The 6573-nt window shown below is 30.9% G+C and overlaps 1 long non-coding RNA gene across 1 annotated transcript; it reads right to left on the bottom strand.

Annotated features, from left to right (window-relative positions):
* Positions 1-1190: 1190 nt before the first annotated feature.
* On the bottom strand, positions 1191-4596 carry LOC119685127. The gene is made up of 3 exons (XR_005252785.1): positions 3660-4596; positions 1461-2201; positions 1191-1386 (listed from the first exon to the last, which is right to left on the bottom strand). It is a non-coding gene; the product is annotated as an uncharacterized LOC119685127 (long non-coding RNA).
* Positions 4597-6573: the final 1977 nt, after the last annotated feature.

Genomic DNA, 6573 nt, shown 5'->3' with positions numbered 1-6573 from the left:
TATTTTTTCTTTTTTTTTTCTTTTCTTTTCTTGCTCTTTAGTTGGAAAAACACTTTTTTACAGCAGATTTTCAACTTTGATTAATGCTCGGAAAAAGTTGGTCATTTCTTATTTGCATTGTTGTGTCAGTGTAAGTGGTGAAAGGGGAGGGGGTAAGATATTTCTCCTATCTTTATAGTCGTAAAGGTATTGTTGCACTGAGTTTTGTGATTTCATTAAAATTTTATTCTTAATTGAATGGAAAATATGATTTAAATTAAGCTGAGGTTAATTGCTACGAAGAACGTTGCTGTCATAGTGGATTCCTTGGTTTTCCTCTTAAAAATTTCGTTAAAATCATTTTACTGGTAGCACATTTATGTAAGAGCTTAAGTATTTCATTTTAATTCAATGTAAATTAGTTATACACTCATGCATATAAAGCATCAATTAATTTTAATTTGTTATTAATTGCTCGATTTGCTTGGCAAATTGCCTACCACATGGCGTATGAGTAATGCGTACTTCGGTATGTGCAATTCGGTGTTAAGTGTTATAAGACGCATATCAATTATAGTTGCAACTATAAGATGTGGTAGAACTAATACTATTTCAAAGTTAATAAATGAATTTTAAAATCTGAAAAATATATTCAAAGTATATTCAAGATCTATGATGAAGGGTATTGAGCATTAGTCAAACAAAAGCCATAATGAAAACGTTTAAAAGTTAATGAATGCATTTTTAAAACTAATACATATATTCAAAGATCTATGATGAAGTGTGTTGAGCAATAATCAAGCAAAAGCAATAATAACAAAAGATATAGCAGAGCAGGACGAGCTTGGTCCCATGTCCTCCTATAGTCCCGAGCAGATGAACTCTCGATAATTAATTCAAAAAGTTATGTATTTTTTTATATTCTTTTTAAAGATGTTAGTGTAAATATTACCTACTGAGGCTTTATTCCGATTAAAGAAGCTTATAAAATATCACTTAAACTTGTTAATTATTTGGTGTAGTGAAGACTATCAAGACTATGCAGCAGGTCGAAGTGCGATAACGAGGGGTTAAAGCCAATCAAGTAAGTCTTAATACTGATTTCTCTAACAGCTACACAATTTCCTTATTGATTAAAAATTACTCCCCATCTCATTAGCTACTAACAGTCACTTATGCTCAGCATTTGTATGGAATTTAAAATCATTAAGTTAGTTATTAATATTTTTTTATTCATACCTTAATACATGCTTAAATATTCTTACATTAGATAAAAACAAATTTTTGATCACTGCTTCGTAGTAACATGCAAATCAGTAGCATTTCACTTCTGGGGTTACAGGTATATCTCTGACCTGTTGTATTATAATCTTCTTACTTATATTCTGACAGTGTCGACCAGGAAATCTTAAAGTGATAATAAGTACGAGAATGATGAGCAAATGATTAAATATTTAGCTCACATAAGAGATATAACTTACTTAAGAAATAAGGTGCGAAATTGAAACGGTCTTTGTATGAGAAGCTAGGACCGTGGATTTGGAGTCATCAGATTCATTGCAAGGTTACTTTTGTCGTCACATCTTTTTCTATATGCGTTTGATTGATGCTGGATGGCAGTGCTTACTATATGGTCTTCAATATGAGATACTGAGGACGAAGAAACTAATACTCAACATGCTAGGAACTCATCTTCTACACGATATTTATGTACCACCATCAAATTCATTGTGACGCTTTGAGTCTTTATTGTGTGGTGTACTATTTGAGATGGTGATATATTATATTTAAAGCCGTCATATTCATTTTCACTTCTACTTTGCTATTGCTTAGGTCATTTACAAACAATATTGCGCTTGCTGTGGACTCATTTTCCTGAGAATTTTTACTCAAACCATCAAATTCAATGCGACGATATTTTTGTGATCATTTGCTCGTATTAAGCACATAAGTTGGATTTGAGTCTTGATATCATTGTTTGCTGTCAGTAATTTTTAGACATTATTTAGCTTACTATTTGGAACAGTAAAAATCCAAACGATTGTTTTGTCATACATTCGTCATCATAAAAAATTTGAGGATTGGCTTCATGCAATACTGTAAACATATTTGTCACGATATTGTTGGTGTTGTGTACCTTCGGGGTCTTCACAGAGCATATGGTGCATAGTTGTCAATTCTGGCTGCTGTATTAATTGTATCACAATATTTGGTGCAGTTACCTGTAAATTATAATATAAACTTATATATTTTTTAAAATCCCATTAATATTCTTTGAGTATTAATCAAGAACTTTCATTTAATATTAAAAGTATTCAACAGAATTAAGTCAAAGATATGTGCAGTTATTGTTTGTGACCACACAAATTTGAACTTAAGTTTCAAATAATTTTATTTAATTATTCATTTTTATTATTAAATAAATTCAATTCAAAATTCATTAAAATTTATCATTAGCATTAAAAAAGCCAGTGGCATAAGTAATAAATTTCTACTTTAACCCAAAAAGCTAATTAACTTTCCTTTCACCAATTCCACAAAATCAGTGCTTAAACATCACATATATCCCAAAATATCGCCAACATTATAAACTGTGCGAGTCATTTGTTAATTTCACCATCACAGATGACTGTACAGATATCAGATAATATATGTGTGTATTTGTAAAATGAATGTGCTTAAACATTGGTACGAGTAAGCTCAGTTTAATGACCGCACATTTAATTTGATCATTTTAATTACAAGGAGTCGAACAACTGCTAATGCGGTTATAATTCTCAAAACAGATTATAATTGATTGTGCAGGACCTAATCTGATGTGTAAAAACATAATTTCTATTTAATGCTATCGAGCACACAGGATAACTGCCAGGAAAGGACTCTTGTAATCAATTTATGAATGCGAGCGAATAAAATAAAATGCCGGATTAGCAATTCACCAAATAAAATGGCCAAAAATGTATGTGGGAACACACGCCGTATGAGTGACTTTTTTGTAGTTTCCGCGTATGAGTTTTCATTGTTTGCGTCATTCTGTGTTTTTTTTTATTCATTATTATTTCCATATTAACGTTGAAGCACAGAATTTGGAACAATTTCGATTTCGCGCTTGAATGCGAGCTAATGTGAAAAAAAATACATATGGAATAATAATATGATAAATATTAAGCTGAGCTTTTTGTTTCAATAAGGTACGATACGTTGCAGAAAAAAATAGCAATGAGGCCGTCGATAATAATGATTGCAGTTGTTGTGTATTCGCTTAAGTTAATAGATAAAATTGTTTATTTATTCAGTATTAAGTTTTTAGTAATCATTTATTAAGGCTATAACTCGTGATAAATTCATGAATAGGCACATTAGTACAATATGTACAGGCAAGCGGTTGGTAAGCTTAGTAGTTGTCTGTCTTTTAATACCTATATAATGGTTTCTCTGAAACTATGTATGACGAAATGCAAACAGTGAATTTCACTTTTCACTTATGGACTTACCATATGCAATCAATAACATCTAAGCAATTCATTCGACTTGGTTTTAAACTCTCTCACCCACAGCATTGAGTTAAAGGAGACAATTTTGTGTAAGATATACAAATTTTGTGAAAAAACTTTTTGCACCCATTATAAAATTCTACTAACTTGTATATAGCATAATTGACATTTTAGCTTAAGACTTACCTTTAAAAAATTCAGCTCCCTTACTTTTAAGGTAGTCTTACTTTCTTCGCCTTTATCGTCGATGGTCTTTATGAAGTGCAAACTTTATTGAAATTAGTTTCCAAAAACTTTTCCAATTTCATAGAATTGAGCGGCAGTAATAAATAACCCAATGATTTTGTCATATTCAACAAAAACTCTTCTTAGAACAAAGAATAAAATTTATTTAAGCTTGCAGTTATCATTGCTAATGCTCTATCTTATAACCAATAGCACTCAAGACTCTTCAAATGTATGTAATGATTCACTACTATCCAGCAAAGGAAGTCGATATCGTATCGTGAGAATTTTCTTGCCCTATTCAATTAATTGGTCAGTACTCTTCAAATTTATGTAATGATTCACTATTATCCGACAAAGGAAGTCATTATCGTATCATGACAATTTTCTTGTCCTATTCATTTTTCAAATTTTCGCAAGTGTTCACTAATATTTGGGAAAGGAATGCTCTTCGTACCGTGAAATTCTTTTTGTGCTATCGTATTCCTTTACTAAATTTTTATATGCAAATTCAGACTTTGGCTTAAGTACAGAATTAAGTAAGGACTTCTTTTTAGATTCAGACATATTAAATTCGTTAGTTGATGCACCATCACGTCTGGTAGCTCTGCTAGAAGCACGTCGCCATCTCTTCGTGTGTTCAGCTGATTCCTTTGTCTGATTCTCGTAGTAATTATTTAGTTTTTTCATATCAGGTGGAGACATACTGTCCACTAGAGCTTCAGTTTTAGCATGTCTAACTTGAATCTGCATGTCTTTAATATTGGATACATAATTTCTACCGAGCTGAGGTGATGATAGATGCTTCTTTATAGCAAGTAATCTATTCATTTTTAAAATTTTTAATTAAGCCAAACTAGAATTTTGAATATTTTAAAGGAAACGGAATTTGAAACAATTTCAGAATAAAAAAATTTTAATTTGAAATTTTATTTACTTACAATTAAGTTTATGGTTTATAATTTCATTTATAAACAATATTTAATTTTTCTGGCCTACTTCGTATCCAATTTCCGTATCTAACTTTAATACAAATTAATACTCTCACTGACAATGTTTTCAATATCAGTGCTGAAAAAGATATATACATGAAGTGCCTCATCTGCTTTATAGTCAATATAAGTCACCAACTGAGTTCGAAAAACAATCAAAAACTTTGAACTGCGCTACTTCTTTGTATAGCAGTCTATCCTCGTTTGTAGATAATGAAATTATTTTCACCTTGAAACACAGTAGTAAAGAAGATTCTAACATATATTACTGATTTGGCATCATACACATGAGTTTAATTTCTGCTCATAGATGGAGTAAAACATTTAACACTAAGATCATAAAATTCAATTAGTGCTAGAAGTCAACCGAGCATCAGTGAGATACTGCTTGTTAGTTCAGAAATCAGTCCAAATATTTTAAGAAAGTTTTGTCAAATGACACAGGTCACTTCTACCCAGCCACATACGATGTAAGAAAAATTCAAAAATAATTCGTCAGTCATCGACGTATTCAATAATGGCATCATCTGCTTACACTTCTTAGAGACGTACATTACTTCTTCAAGCCAAAAGTAATGTAAGTGTTATTCTCAATGGCCCCCGATACCGAGGATTGTTAAATAATTTTTTGTATAAATATGGTCTGAAAGCCCTTTGGTTGTATTTGAACGGTGCCTCCTCTACTGCTACTACTAAAAAAGCCATCACTTTTTAAAAAAAGAAATTGATGAAACAGTTTGAATGATTTTATATCATTGTACTATTATAATGGGGGGATATTTAAAATCGTTATTTTAGATATCGACAATTCAGTGTCGAATTTAGTTTTGGAGTTCTGCACTGAACATTCAAGATATAACTTCAAATTTTTGGGAAAATTAGTAGGAAATGTACCATCAAGAAACAATATTGAGGCTTATTTTAAGATATGGTCTGAAGTTAGTTTTATGACATTGTCTTTATCTTTATCTTGTCTTCTTTTATCTATTTATCTATCCGTCTTCTATATTTTCTCATTATCTTCAATTATTAACCAATGTGGGTGCTTATCTCATTTAGTGTTGAAAAATCTGATTCTTTGAGTTTCGATAGGGGATTTAAAAAATATAAAAAAGCTGTAGCAAGTCATATAATAAGATGGTTATGGGAATTGTTACTGCAACTAATATACAATAAAGAACTACTACTCTGTAAACAATACATAATTCTCACCATTTTGAAATTTTCGTTACTTTTTGACCCGACATATTTCTTGGTTATATTAACCAATTAGTTATTTAGTTTTCGAAAGAAATCCTAGATAGACATGTTAAAGTTCATCATTCTCATATAATTTTACTTATTTAATTAATTGACTATAGCAACCCATAAATGCTTTTGACTAGTACTAATATGATCATTTCTTCTATCCACTATTACAAAAAATTATGGAATCAAAACTGTTTTCTTTGTTATTCCTTCTTTCATTTTACTTGACCTAAGCTATAGCAACCCTTTTCAGGTTTTAATCTAATACATCTCCAATCGCCTTCATCGCTTGTCCAACTTCTCCAGTCTTCTACAACAAGCGAGGTTAGTGTTATCTAAAATTCATCAAACCATTGGAGACACGTTCTTCTTCTTTATCTTTTTCGTCTGACTGCCTGTCTGACTAACTGTCATTTTATACTGGAACGACATTTTCTTTTAACTCGGTCTTGTCAACTTAGCGTATCCGTTAACTTTAATCAACAATTCAATATATTTGGCAATGTTTAGAATAAGCTTCATGTCATTTTCACTTAATGAGTTCATAGCATTTAAGCACAATTATCCACTGTGATTTGTGCTTTAATTAAAACATTTTATTAACTTGGCTAACCTTAACGTCACAATGAAGTCGC

The sequence above is a fragment of the Teleopsis dalmanni genome, chromosome 2 (assembly GCF_002237135.1).
Source record: "Teleopsis dalmanni isolate 2A chromosome 2, ASM223713v2, whole genome shotgun sequence".
Lineage (NCBI taxonomy): Eukaryota > Metazoa > Arthropoda > Insecta > Diptera > Diopsidae > Teleopsis > Teleopsis dalmanni.
This window is presented reverse-complemented; position numbering and strand designations above follow the sequence as displayed.